Genomic DNA, 15650 nt, shown 5'->3' with positions numbered 1-15650 from the left:
TCTTCATCTGAGAACTTTGCGTTCATCTCAGATGCCTATTTTTGGAGAGGGTCTTTGAATTTGGGGGCTTGATGTTTTTCAATTTTTTATATATTCTGGATGTAAGCCCATTGTCTGAGGGATTACTGACTAAAATTCTTTCCCATTCTGTGAGTTTTCTTTTTGCTCTTTTGAAGTGCAGAAACTTTTCAATAATATGAGATCCCAGTTGTTGATTCTTTGAAGTGTTTCCTATGCAGTTTGCATTTTGCTCATGAATCTTCTGCCTACCCTTATTTCTCCCAGACTTCTACCTACATTGTAGGTAGAGTAGATTTAGTGTTTATGCTTCAATATTTAGATATTTGATTCATTTAGACTTTAGTTTAGTGCATGGTGATAGGCATGGATCTAGTTTCAGTCTTTGGCATGTGGAGAGTCAGTTTTTCTGGCATTTATTAAAGAGGCTATCTTTCTTTCAGTGAACATGTTTAGCCCCTTTGTCAAATATCAGGTGACTGAGTGTCTTTATAGTTGTGCTTGCATCTTCTAATCTGTTTCATTGAACCTGAGGTCTATTTCTCCACCAGTAATGTGCTGATTTTATTACTGTGGCTTTGTAGTATAGTTTCAAGTCAGGAATTGAGATGTCTCCTGCCTTGCCTTTGTTACCCAGAATTGCCTTTGCTATTCTAGGTTTCTTTTATTTCCAAATTAATTTTGGGAACATTTTCTTTAGATCTGTGAGGTATGTTAATGATATTTTTATTGCTATTGCATTAAATCTGTACAACAGTTTTGGGAAAATGCCCATTTTCACAATGTTGGTTCTTCTAGCCAAGAGCAAGGAATATGCTTCCATTTTCTAATCAATCTCCTTTTATAGCATAGCATACTTTTCAGAATGTAGGTCATTTACATTATTGGTTAGGTTGATCCCTTAGTATTTCATTTTTTAGATGCTACTGTGAAGAGTGATATTTCCATAATTTCTCTCTCAGTGAATTTTTTGTTTATGCACAGAAACACTATTTATTTTTGAGCATTGTCTTCATATCCAGTTACACTGTTGAATTTATTTATTACTTCTAGTAGTCTTTTAATGGCGTTATTTGGGTCTTCTATATTGAGTATCATGTCATCTGCAAATAGTGATACTTTAACTTTTTCCTTTCCTATCTTTATTCCTTTTATTTCTCTCTCTTGTCTGATTGTCCTGCCTAGTTTCCAGAACTATACTGAATAGGAGTGATGATAGCGGACACCCTTCTTTTGTTCCTAATTTTAAAGTGAAAGCTTTCATTTTTTGTCCATTTAGTATAATGTTGGCTGTTGGTTTGTCATCAATGGCCTTTATGAGATTGAGGTAGACACCATGTAATCCAAGTTTCTGAAGGGTCTTTATCATGAACATGTGTTGGACTTTATCGAAAGATTTTTCTGCATCTATTGAGATGACCATGTGGTTTTGGTTTCCGGCTCTGTTGATGAGGTGTATTGCATTTATTGATTTGCGTATGTTAAACCATTTCTGCATTCATGGAATGAAACCCACTTGTTTATGATATATAATCTTGATGATTTACTACATTCTTTTTGCAGGTATTTTATTGAGAATCTTTGTGTTAATGTTCATTGGTGAGACTGGCCTATATAGTTCTTTTATGTTGGGTCTTTCTCTGGTTTCGGTATGAGAGTGATACTTGCCTCCAGGAATGATTTAGGGAGGATTATTTCCTTTTAAATTTCATTGAAGAGTTTAAAGAGTATTGACATTAAATGTTCTCCAAATTTCTTGTAGAATTCACCTGTGAATCCATCAGGGCCTTGGATTTCTTTGTTGGTAACTTTTTAATTACATTTTCAATTTCAATAGCTGATATTGGGTTATTTAAATTTGCTATATCTTCTCGATTGAGCTTTGTATTTCATATGTTTCTAGAAAGCTGTCCATTTCTTCTGTGTCTTCCACTCGATGTGAGTAGAAATTCTCAAAGCAGATTTTCATGATCTTTTGAAATTCCATGTGCTCTGTAGTAATTTCCCCATTTTCCGTCTTTAATGCATGAATTTAGATTTTTTTCTTTCTTTTTATTTATGAGGTTAGCTAGAGGTTTTCAATTTTGTTTATTCTCTCAAAAACTATCTTTTTGATTCATTAATTCTTTGTGGTTTTTTAAAATTTCAATTGCATTATTTTTGCTCTAATCTTTACAATTTCCTCTCTTCTATGAACTTTGGGTTTAACTTGCCCTTCTTTTTCTAGAAGCTTGAGATGAAGCATTTGGTTGTTAATTTGTGTTCATTCTGTTTTCTCGGTATGACTGATTGTTGCTATATTTTTCCCTTTTAAGACCAATTTGATTGCATCCCACAGATTATAGTATGTTGTTTCCACATGTTCACTGAATTGTAGACATTGCTTTATTTCTTAATTTCATCTGTAAAAGCCCACTTGTACAAAAGGTTGTTATTGAATTTCCATGTATTTATGCAGGTTTTGTAATCTTTTGCCTTTAACTTCCAATTTCAGTGCACTATGGTCATATAGTATGCATGCAATAATTTCAATACCTTTGCATTTACTTAGGAATATTTTATGGTATAATATATGGTCTATTTTGGAGAACGTCCTATACACAGCTGAGAAGTATGTGTATTCTGATGTGGTTGGGTGGGACACTCTGTAACATCTACTAAGTCCAATTTCTTGCAAGTATGATTCAGTTCTATTATTTCTTTGCTGACTTTTTGTCTAGTTGACCTATCTCTTTGTGACAATGGGCTGATAAGGTCCACTGTTATAATTGTGTTCTTGTGTATTCGGTTTTACATGTCCATTAGTATCTGCCTTATACAGTTGGGTGCTCCTGTATTTGGTGCATATATATTTATAATTGTTAGTTCTTCCTCTTGATTTTTCCACTAATGAGTATGTAGTGAACTTATTTATCTCTTTTCATCACTTTAGATTTGAAGTTCACGTCTGCAAATAGAGAAGTTACGCCTGCTTTTTTCTGGGTTCCTCTTGCATGGCATACTGTTTTTCATCCTTTGACTTTTAATCTATGAGTTTCCTTTTGGATCAGACCTGTTTCTTGTATACAGCATATTGTGGGATCATGTTCCTTAATCCATTCTGTCAACCTCTTTCTTTTGATAGGTGAATTGAGGCCAATTACACTTATGGATATCACTGATATGTACTGGCTTGACTTTTCCACGTCAAGTTCCAGTTGTTTGCTTTCTGTTTTTCCCCTTTGTTTAATTGCTTGTCCTACCTGGTGGTTTCTTTCTGTTGTTGTTCTGGGGATTGTGGTCATTTTTATCTCTATCTAGCATGTCTTTCAATATTCCTTCTAGTGGTGAACTTTATTTGGTGGACGTGAATTTCTTTAGTTCTTCTTTATTATGGAAGTATCTTGTATCTCCATTAAATTTGAATGAACGTTTTTCAGGGTACATCAGTCTGGATTGAAAGTTGTTTTCTTTCAGGGCTTGAAATACCACACTCCAAGCTAATCTTGACTTGAGGGTTTGTACGTTTGTGCTAAAAAGATGGCTGTGATTCTAATGGGCTTTCCTTGATAGGTGAGTTGTGTCTTTTCTCTAACAGCTTTTAGTACTCTGTCTTTATGCTGTGTGTTTGAGACCTTAATTATTATATGTCTGGATGTAGATTTTTGCTGGTTGTGATTCTTTGGCGTTCTATATGCCTCACTTATCTGCATATCAGATTTTTCTCCATGTGTGTGAAATTTTCCTCTATTGCTTCTGTGAATATTTTACTTACGTCATTTGCATTGACTCCTGCATCTTCACTGATGCCTATTAATCTTATATTTTTTTCTCTTGGCATCATCTTGAAGCTGTTGGATTGTCATTTCATGCTGCTTTGTTATTTTTAAAGTTCTATCCTTTCATAATCACTAATTGCAATCCTGTCCTCACGTTCTGAAATCCTATCCTCAGCTTCATTTAAAAAGGTTTTTGCCATTTTTGAATAGTATTTTTGTTTCTTGGATGTCTATTTGAGTTTGTTTCTTGAATTCTGCTTATTTTCTATATTGTTCATTCAAGTTTTCAATCAGTTTCCCATGCTCCTGTTCTTTTTGTTCTATATCTTCTCTAACTGTGCTCAGCAACTTCTTTACTAAGGTTGTTAATTCTATCTTTACATGGGAGAGTACTTCTAATTTGTTTTCCTCTATAGCCTTGTGGAGTAATTTTTTCTTTTTGTTTTTTTAATTTCACTCACTATTTTTTCAGAGATTTTTATTGTGTTACTTTTGAAGTCTTCTATGTCAATGTCTCCTGTACTTGCTCCTGGTTTACTAGATGTTTGAGATTGCATTTTGCTTTTTCATTTTGCCATTATCCCCTTTCGAATTAATATTTGATTCTTCAATCCCAGTAGTGTCAATTGTTGGTAGTGTGGATGTTGGAGTCCTAATGTAAGTTTGATGTCTGTTCAATTGCTGGGTCCCACAATGAATTGGTGTCACCAGTCACCTGACTTCCCACTGCAGGTCCTGTTGAGTGAGTCTTATATTCTTCCTGGGCTGTCAAACATAGCAGTATTGATGTAGGTCAACTTTTAGCTCCTGCCATTACTTTATCTTCAGGTTATTCAAGGTCACCAAATCTCCCTGTCTATAGTATTTGTGTCAGCTGAGACCCTGCTGTGTCCGTATTGTGTGCCTGTGTGTCTCCTAAGCCCTTTTAATTTTCTCCAAGTTGGGGGAGTCCTTATTTTCACACTCCTTACTCTGCCTGATCTTTCTGTATGCAGGAAGGAATCACCCACACTGTTGTCAGACTCACCAAGGATTTACAGTTAGTTGGAGGGAGCTTTACTACTGGCCGATTTACCCACTGCACACCATTATTTTAGGGGCATACTCACCACACTGATTGGAGCCTGCCAAGATCTCCCATTTGTATGAAGCAGTCACTAAATCTCCCCTCAAGCTAGCACAGTTAATCAATTGCAGTCCAAAGTTCTGGGGGAAAGGGTGAGGGCTCTGGCTGGAGTTTCTCTGTCCCAAGTGGTGGTCTGTGGATATGGCAGGAGTCATAGGAGGGGCTTGGGTGTAGGCCAGCCCAGTGCATGCTTCTGGCTGGAGTTTTCCAGTCTGGTCCAGCAAGGTTGTCTGCTGAGATGGCAGGAGTCACAGGAGGGGCCCTGGCCTAGGCAGGCTCTATGCATGCCTCTGAATTCTTACTAATAAAAAGTTTTGAATTCTCAAAGATAAATTCTTTGCAAAAGCAGGTCGAAAGATTAGTATTGTCTGTTAATAGTAAGTACATGTACAAATTCTAGCCAAGAATAAAATATTGATATTGAGATTCCAACAAGTTCAGTAGAAAAGACAATCTGTATAAGATCAAAAATAGTTTCTTAGATATTTTACCCTAGGATCAGGTGACTACAATCATATTCAATAGAGGAAGGATTGGAATTGATAATAGAGCTTGTAAAGTTTAGATGTCTGAAGATTAATCGAGAACTTTTAATATAAATTGCAATTTTTTGCCTTTTTAAAATTCAGATGATTTGACAAACCCATGTTTTAATTCTCATGTGGAAATGATTTGTGTTCAATTAGTATTATCTTCCTGTTTAAGAATGGGCACATATTTCCAAATTTGTCAGCTTCAATCACTGTTTTTTATTGCAATTTACTTACTTGCTTATATTAACTGCTTAGATTTTTTTTTTTGGTCTTTTTGTTTTGTTTTGTTTTTATCGGTATCAGGGATCGAACTCACGACTGCCTGCTTGCAAGGCAGGTGCTTATTCTGCTGAGCTAAATCCCTAGCCCCAACTGCTTAGATTTTGTAGCCAACATAGAACTTAAGAAGTTGTATCAGGTCAAGGATTTAGCTCAGTGGCATAATAGTCTGCCTGGCAAGCACAAAGTAGTGAGTTTTATCCCCGATACCAAGCAAAAACAAAAACAGAAACACTTATAAGTTGTGCCAATATAATGTTCATAATTTACTGTGCATGTTTGTAATACAACACATGAAGTTATTTTTATATAACCTATTTAACATTCAGCATATATTTAAACTCAGTGCAGGTTCAATTACAGATGTGTCTTGAATTTAGGCCCTATGTAGATATCACTAAAAAGAAAAGCATGCACTGGGTATTATATTGGTAGCTGCACTTCTGTTTTCCATGTGGAACAGATCTGGTAGTAAATAGCACCTCCTAGAGAACAATGAATAAAGTCAATTCCTTTTTCTTTTAAGATGCCATCTCTTGTGAAAGAACTTGCTTTCTATAAGTTCAATAGTATACGTTATTCATCTTGAAGGGAAATATCGACAAACAATGGGCAGTTAGAATTTCTTTAAGTTAGATATTCAGTCAATTTTAAAAGATTGTCACTGTATGTCAATTATACGGCTAAAATTATATGGCTATTTATAAGTAGAGGGACAGCTGCTTGCATGGCATTATTAGCAAAACACTAGACAGAAAACTTTATCTAAATAATGTGCCTCCCTTTCCTTAACTTACAGAGGTCTGAAACTCTTTAACAGGCTGAAGCAAGAGGACTTCAAGTTCCAGCAAATCATGGCAACTGAATTAGTTAGTCTATGTCATAAAATAAAAGTATAAAACTAAAAATAGGTGTGAATGTAGCTTAGTGGGAAGGGTTTGGATTCCATCTGCATTAATGTAAAAGAAACAAGCAAACAAAGAAACAAACATACAAACACACAAACAAGAAGAAAGAATCTTAACTGAATTCTCAAATATAAAAATTCTCAAGGAAGAGAGCAATAGTTTGAAAGCATTGATAAGAATGGAAAATATTTAAATTCATTGAGAGATATAGTGAGTAGTAATGGAATAAGTGCTCCTATACACTTCAAAAGTGAAAGTGTTTTTGTGACATATGGTGACAAAATATTGGCATCATATAAGGGGATTTTTGCAGCTTTATTAAAATGCATTTTAATCAAAATATTTTCTTATATCTCACTTTCTTTCACTTTTATAAAGTCACCTTAAAGTTAGAAAAGATCATATTTATTCAACTCAGAAGATTCCAAAATAAAAGAAAAAAAAATCCTGTGGCGAACACATTTTTGCCACTTGAAACAAGGTAATCCTTTTTGCCTCTAGAGTAAAATTTGGTTTAGCTAGTCAAACAGAGAGGGTCAATGAGATGAGAACTCATTCATTCATTCATTCATTCATTTATTTTATCAACTTTACTTGTACAATAAAATATACACAAGGATCATATTAGTCATAGGGAATTTGTACATGTATATAATGCAACTTGATTCACTTTCTCCTAAACTCTCCCTGTCTCTTCAACCACACTTCCCCCTTATTTAAAAAGTTTTATTTACAATTTATTATTCTATTTTTTCTTTTCCTTTATATTCTTTCCCTTTCCTTTCCTATCCTTGTTCCCCTTCCCTAACTCCCATTTTTTTGAACAATTTTATCCTACTTTCAGCATATATTATACACTTTGGTCCTACTTTATTCTTCCAGGAAGATACTTAGAAAGGAAAACGCTGAGTCAAATGGACCTCTAATCCTAGTTTCTTGAGGAATCTCCACACTGATTTCCACAGTGGTTGAAACAATCTACACTCCACTAACAGTGAAGAAGGGTTCATTTTCCTCAACAGACTTGATATCTCTCAAATGACCAGTGATGCTGAACACTTTTCCAAATATTAATTTTCCACTTACATTTTTTTCCTCTGAGAAGTCTATGTATTTATGGTAGATTTTTTTTTTTTTTTTTGTACTGGGGATTGAACTCACAACCTCACAATTGCCAGGCAGGCACTTACGCTGCTGAGCTAAACGCCCAGCTAGATAACAATTTTTAATGGGGTCATTAAATTTGTAGGATGTGATGTTTTTCGATTCTGTATATGTGCTAGATATAAGTCCTTTGTCTGAGGGACAGCTACCTAAAATTTTCCCCACGTTATTAACTGCCTTTTCACTCTACTGGCAATTTTTCTTTCTGTTCAAAAGCTTTTTAACAGAATGAGATCCCAGTTGTTAATTATTTGCAGTGTCTCCTAAGCTATCAGGGTTTTATTCATGAACTTTATTTTGTTTTTATTTAAAGAGAAAAAAGACAGTAAAAGGGTACAAGTAACACAGAATTTCAAAAAAAAATAAACAGTAAAATATCACTAGTTATTAGATTACATATTGTCATCTTAGAAATAGTTGTTCAAATTACAAAATTAAAGCGTACAAAGTGCACATTCAAACAGTGAGATGGCAAACAGTTCTGTTCAATGATCCAACAAAAACTTAGAAATACAGTTTTCTATCTAACACACTTAAATATACATGCAGTTATATCTTTTAGAGCACTTTCTTTTCCTCTCTTTTTTACAATAACAATTACACACTTTGGGTTTTATTACTCCCAAAGTTCTTATTACCTTTTTTTGAAGATAATAAAACCAAATGTGACAAAACAAAACAGAGTCAGTTAGAACAGAAGGATGGACATAGTACATGATGTAAAAACAGAATACCAGGTGATCAGCAATGGTTACCATAATGCCTCTTGTTATCTTAAAAAGAGTTGCCTATAGCATCAGGTATAATAGAATTGAACAAAATGGTACAGAACAAAAGCAATAAAATCTAAACAATGGAGACTTTACAGGACTTCAAAAGAAGATAATAGTCAAACCAGAATGGGCGTCATACTGAATCTTGTCTTCAAAGTTGTTGCATATACTCTTAAACTTGATACCATCAAGCAAAACAGAACAGAGTAAAATCAGTCAAAATAAGATGGTGAGAGCAATACAGGGGTTCAAATCAGGTTAGTAGGAAAAGATAAAATTACTATAATATATTATAGTAATTTTAATTTATTTTTGCCTTAATTAAAAATAATAAAAATTAAAATAATTTTTTTAAAGAAAGGGAAAAAAAGTGGAGATTGAGATAAAAGAGGACATAACAAAATGACACAGGTTGAGTAAAAACTTTGAAGACATAAGAGTAAGTAGAGAATTCATGAACAGGACTCAAACCACACAGGAACTAGTTCCCAGAATCAATAACTGGGATCACCTCTTATTAAAATGTTTCTGCATGTCAAAAGAAATCTCCAGCATAGTGAAAAGAGAACCCACAAATTGGGAAAATATCTTAATGAACTGTTCCTCAGACAAAGGACTTCTGTCTAAAACATATAAAGAAGTAAAAAAAAAATCAGATCCCCAAAATTCAAAGATCCAATCCAAAAATGGGCATCTGAGATGAACACACACTTATCAGTGAAGAAACACAAATAGCAAATAAATACAGGAGAAAATGTTCATCATCATTACTCATTAGAGAATTGCAAATTAAAACCACATTGAGATTTCATCTCACTCCTGAAAGAATGTGCAGGATCAAGAAAACCACCAACAACAAATGCTGGAGAGGCTGTGGGAAAAAGGAACTCTCTTGCACTGTTGGTGGAAGTGTATACTGGTGCAACCATTGTGGAGGTCAGTCTGGAGATTTCTCAAAAAGCTGGAATTGGAAGTGCCATTTGTTCCAGCTATCCCACTTCTAGGCATATTCCCAGAAGAACTGAAAACGTCATACCAAGTGATATATGTGCACCCATGTTTATAGCAGCACAATTTACAATAGCCAGATCTTGGAAACAACCTAAGTGTCCACCAACTGAGGAATGGATAAAAAAAGTAGTGGTATTTTTATGCAATGGAGTACTACTCAGCTATAAAGAATGATCACATTGAGATATTTATAAATAAATGGTCACAACTTGAGACCATACTCATAAGTGAAATAAACCAAAGTCACATGTATAAATACCAAATAAGTTCCCTAGTGTAAGAAATGATAAGAATACATAAAAGTATGTGGTGATCACGATTCCCCATTATATTGGTTTGAAGCCATATAATGTTTTCACACATTAATTTGAATGGTTTTATTCTGAGTTGTTTGATTTTACTGTCTGTGATAGTATGAAAAGCTATTTTGAAGAAAACAAGACATTATAATACCTAGTGCTGATATAATATCATCTTGTTTTGAAGTCCCATCAAGCTGTTGTTCTTCTGTCTCCATTGGTTTTATTCATGAACTTTTTCCTATAAGTATCTTCAAGTCTACACCTAATATCTCTTGTAGCATATTTACTGTTTTTGTTTAAATATCCATATCTTTGACCACTTGTGATTTTATTTTAGTGCATGAGGATAAACATAGGTCTAATTTTAGTATTTGACATGTGGAATGTGAGTTTTCTATCATAATTTATTAAAGAGTCTTTCTTACAAAGAATATGTTTCAGCCCTTCATCAAAGATAAGATGGCTGAGTGTGTTTGTAGTGATTTCTGTATCTAATAATCTGTTTCATTGATTCTCTGGTCTGTGTTTTGTTTGTTTGTTAATTTGTTTCTTTGCCAGCACTGAGCTGTTTTTATAACAGTAGATCTGCAATATAATTTCAAGTCAAGGATTGTGATGTGCCTGTCATGCATTTGTTTTTGAGAGCTGTCTTTGTTATTCCAGGTCTCTTATGGTTACAAGTGAATTTCAGGAATGTTCTCTCTAGTTATGTGAGGTATAATAATAGTATTTGAATCAGGATTACACAAATCTGTATAACAATTTTGTGAGTATGACCACTTTAACTATGTTGGTTCTTCCAAACCATGAGCAAGGGATCTGTTTCCATTTTCTGATACCCTCAACTTTTTTTTTCCCTTCACTACTGTTATTTTCATTGTATAGCTCTTTTGCACCATTTCTTAGATTGATTATTGACTATTTCATTTTCTGTAAATGATGTGGTTTCCTGAATTCCACTGTCAGTGAATGTGTTGTTTGTGTACAGGAATGTTATTGAGTTTTGAGTTTTGACTTTGTATCCAGCTACACTACTAAATTTGGTTATTACATCTAGAAGCCTTCCAGTGGAGCACTGGAGACTGCTCTGTATAAAATCATATCATCTACTAATAATGATAATTAGCTCTTTCCTTTCACATCCTTGTTCATTTTTTTTTCTTTTTCTTGTCTTACTGTTCTGACTAATTTTTCCTGTAGTTATTAAACATTAGTGATTGCAATGCACATCCTTTCCTTGTTCCTCATTTTAGGTTGAAAGTGTTCTGTTTTTGATTATTTAGTATGATGTTGGCTTTTTGCTTGTCATAAATGGTATTTATCTGACTGAGATGAAGACCATCTATTCTAACTTTCAGCAGAGTTCTTATCATGAATGGGACTTGAACTTTGTCGAATGCTTTTTCTGCATCTATTGGGATGACTAGAGTTTTGTTCTTGGCTCCATTGATATGGTGTATTGCATTTATTGATTTGCATATTTCAAACCATTACTGCATCTTTGGGATGAGACTTACTTGGTCATTGTGTATAATCTTTTGAACGACTTGCTGCATTCTCTTTGCCAGTAGTTTATTGAGGATTTTTGCTTCAATTTTCATTAAGGAGATTAGATTGTAGTTCTCTTTTTTGGTTCAGTCATTTTCTGGTTTGGTATTAGAGCAACACTTGCTTTCAGGAATGAGTTTGGGAGTATTGTTTCCCTATGTATTTCATTAAGGAATTTCATCAATACTGGTAGATGTTCACTGAATTTCTTGTACAATTCAGCAGTGAATTCATCTAGATACAGGGTTTTCTTTGTAGGTAATTTTTTAATTACATTTTTGTTTTCATTACCTGATGTTGAATTAATTAAATATTTTTATCTTGTTTATTTAAGTTTGTCAATTAATATATATCTAAGAATTTTTTTCCTTTCTTCCTGGTTTTCCATTCAATTAGAATACAGACTCTTGAAAGATGTATTGTTATTCTTATGGATTTACACAGGATCTATAATGATTTCATCTTTTTCATTTCTAATTACATGATATTAGTCTTTTATTTCCTCTTTTGGTAAGGTTATCTAAAGGTTTATTAAATTATTTTAACTTTCTTAAGAACCAACTAATTTCTTTTATTCTTTGTATGCTTTATTAGTGTCAACTGCAGTAATTTCTTCTCTGATTTTATACTTTCCTCCTTTGTATGTGATTTGGGTTTGGTTTGTTCATTTTCTGGAAGTTTAAGTTCAAATGTAGGTATTTTATTTTGGCTTGTTCTGTTTTTCTGATGTGAGAATTCACTGCTGTAAATTTCCCTTTTAGCAGTGCTTTCATTTTGTCACATAAGTTCTGTTACATAACACTGGAATTTTCACCAAATTCTAGATAATTCAACTTCTTTAATTTCATCTGTAACCCATTAGCTTTTCAGTAGGGTGTTACATAATTTCCATCTGTTTATGGAGACTTTGTGGTTTCTTTTGTCATTGATTTCCATTTCAATTGCACTATTGTAAGATAATATATATCTGATAGTTTGAAATCCTTTACATTTACTAATGCATATTCTATGAACTAGTGTATGGTCTGTTCAAGAGAACATCCCATGCAAATCTGAGAAGAGTGTGTATTTTGTTGTGTGGAGGAACACTAAGTAGACATCTATTAAGTATACTTGTTCTCAGGTTTGGTTGAGTTCTTATTTATTATTTATTTAATTACAGAGAAAAACAACAAAACAGTAAAAGGGTACAAGTAATATGGAATTAAAAAATAAACAGTAGGAAATCACTAGTAAATAAATTGCACATTGTCATCTTAGAAATAGTTGATCAAGTTGCAAAATTAAGCATAGAAAGTGGGCATTCAAATGGTGAGATGGCAAACAGTTGTGTTCAATGATCCAACAGAAACTTAGTAATATGGTCGTCTATCTTACACACATAAACACAATTACAGTTGTGGCCTAGAGATCACTTTATTTTCCTCTTTTTTCAAATAACATTTAAACATTTTGTGTTTTATTACTCCCACCGTTCTTATTACTTTTTTTGAAGAGAATAAAACCAAATGTGACAAAACAAAACAGAGTCAGTTAGAACAGAAGGATGGACATGGTACATGATATAAAAACAGAATACCAGGTGATCAACAATGGTTACCATAATGCACCTTGCTACCTTAAAAAGAATTGCCTATATCTTCAGATATAGTAAAATTGAACAAAACATACAGAACAAAACCAAGAAAACCTAAACATTGGAGATATTACTGAACTTCAAAAGAAGGTAATAGACAGACCAGAGTGGGCATCATAGTGAATCTTATTGCCTTCAAAGTAGTTGACTATATCCTCAAAATTGATATTATCAAACAGAAAAGAATAGAGTAGAATCACTCAAAATAAGATGGTGAGAGCAATACGAGGCTTCAAATTGAGTTAATAGGAAATTAAAAAGTTACTATAATACATCCTGCTAATTTTTGAAAAAAATTTTCTCCTTAATTAAAAAACAATAATAATAAAATAATTTTTAAAGGGTGAGATTGAGATAAAGGAGGACATAACAGCATAACAACAGGTCAGAACAGAACATTTTAAGCAACATAGTGTTTCACCGCAAGATAGCCCCACTTAATAGTAGTTATCATAGTGTCTCTTTCCTTGAAATATTTGAGTATAACTTTGTATACTATAGCATCAAACATATCAAGACAGTGTGAAACCATTCAAGAGGATGAAAGTATTACAAGGTATTTAGAACCAGCTAACAGAAAATGAACAATGGTTTCTACATTATCTCTTTGCCTATAAAATTTTTGTTCATACTATCATATATAATAAAATCCAATAAGATACAACATGATAAAAGCAATGGAGACAGAAGAACAACAATTTGATGGCACCTAAAAACAAGATAACATTAAATTAGCACTTGCTGTTATGGTGTCTTGTTTTCTTCAAAATAACTGTTCATATCATCACAGACAATAATATCAAACATCCCAAAATAGAACCCTTCCGATTAGTGAGTGAAAACGTTATAAGGTTTCAAAACTATATAATGGGGAATCATGATTACCACATACTTTTATGCATTTGTATCATTTCTTACACTAGGGAGACTATTCGGTATTCATACCTGTGAGTTTGATTTATTTCACTTATGAGTATTGTCTCAAGTTGTGACCATTTATTTATAAATATCTCAATATGGTCCTTCTTTATAGCTGAGTAATACTCCATTGCATAAAAATACCACTACTTTTTTATCCATTCCTCAGTTGATGGACACTTAGGTTGTTTCCAAGATCTGGCTTTTACAAATTGTGCTGCTATAAACATGGGTGCACCTATATCACTTGGTATGACGTTTTCAGTTCTTCTGGGAATATGCCTAGAATTGGGATAGCTGGGACAAATGGGACTTCCAATTCCAGCTTCTTGAGAAATCTCCAGACTGACCTCCACAATGGTTGCACCAGTCTACACTCCCACCAACAGTGCAGGAGAGTTCCTTTTCCCCACAGCCTCTCCAGCATGTGTTGTTGATGGTTTTCTTGATCTTGGCCATTCTTTAAAGAGTAAGATGGAATCTTAATGTGATTTTAATTTGCATTTCCTCTAATAGGTAATGATGCAGAACAGTTTTTCATGTATTTATGTGCCATTTGTATTTCTTCATTTGAGAAGTGTGTATTCATATCAGATGCCTATTTTTGGATTTGGTCTTTGAATTTTGGGGTTCTGAGTTGTTTTTTTACTTCTTTATATGTTTTAGACAGAAGTCCTGTATGAGGGACAGTTCACAAATATTTTTCCCCAGTTAGTGGGTTTTCTTTACACTATGCTGGAGATTTCTTTTGACGTGCAGAAACATTTTAATAAGAGGTGATCCCAGTTATTTATTCTGGGAAGTATTTCCCGTGCAGTTTGAGTCCTGTTCATGAATTCTCTACCGACCCCTATGTCTTCCAGGTTCTTACTCAATTTATCTTCTAATAGATTTAGTGCTTCTCTTTTAATATTCAAATCTTTGATCCATGTAGATTTTAATTTAGTGCATGGTGACAGGCATAGGTTTAGTTTTAGTTTTTGGCATATGGAGAACCAGTTTTTCCAATACCATTTATTAAAGAGACTGTCGTTCTTCCAGTGAATATGTTTGGCCCCTTTATCAAAGATAAAATGGCTGAGTGTGTTTGTAGATGTGATTGTATCTTCTAATCTATTCCATTGATCTTTGGCTCTGTTTTGATTCCAGTACCATGTTGATTTTGCTACAGTTGCTTTGTAGTATAACTTCAAGTCAGGGATTGTGATACCTCCTGCCTTGCCTTTGCTGCTTAAAACTGTCTTTGCTCTTTTAGGTTTCTTCTCTCTCCAGATGAATTTTAGGATTAATTTCTTGAGATCCATGAGGTTGTCAATGGTATTTTTATTGGGATTGCATTGAATCTGTATAACAGTTTTGGGAGAATGGCCATTTTCACAATATTTATTCTTCCTATCCATGAGCAAGTGATATCTTTCTATTTTCTGAAATTGTCTTCAATTTCTTTTTTCAGTGTATTATAATTTTCCCTGTATAGGTCTTTCACTTCTTTCATGAGAGTAATTCCTAAATATTTCATTTTTCTGGTTGTTAGTGTGAAAGGTGTGGTTTCTCTTATTTTTCTGTCAGTGATTTTGTTTTTAGTGTATAGGAATGCTATTGATTTTCGAGTATTGATTTTGTATCAAGCTACATTACTGACTTTATTTTTATATCTTCTATGTAGAGTATCATGT

This window comes from Cavia porcellus, unplaced genomic scaffold (assembly GCF_034190915.1).
Source record: "Cavia porcellus strain 051 isolate PalLab524CR breed Dunkin Hartley unplaced genomic scaffold, mCavPor4.1 scaffold_3, whole genome shotgun sequence".
In the NCBI taxonomy this organism is placed as follows: Eukaryota; Metazoa; Chordata; class Mammalia; order Rodentia; family Caviidae; genus Cavia; species Cavia porcellus.
This window is presented reverse-complemented; position numbering follows the sequence as displayed.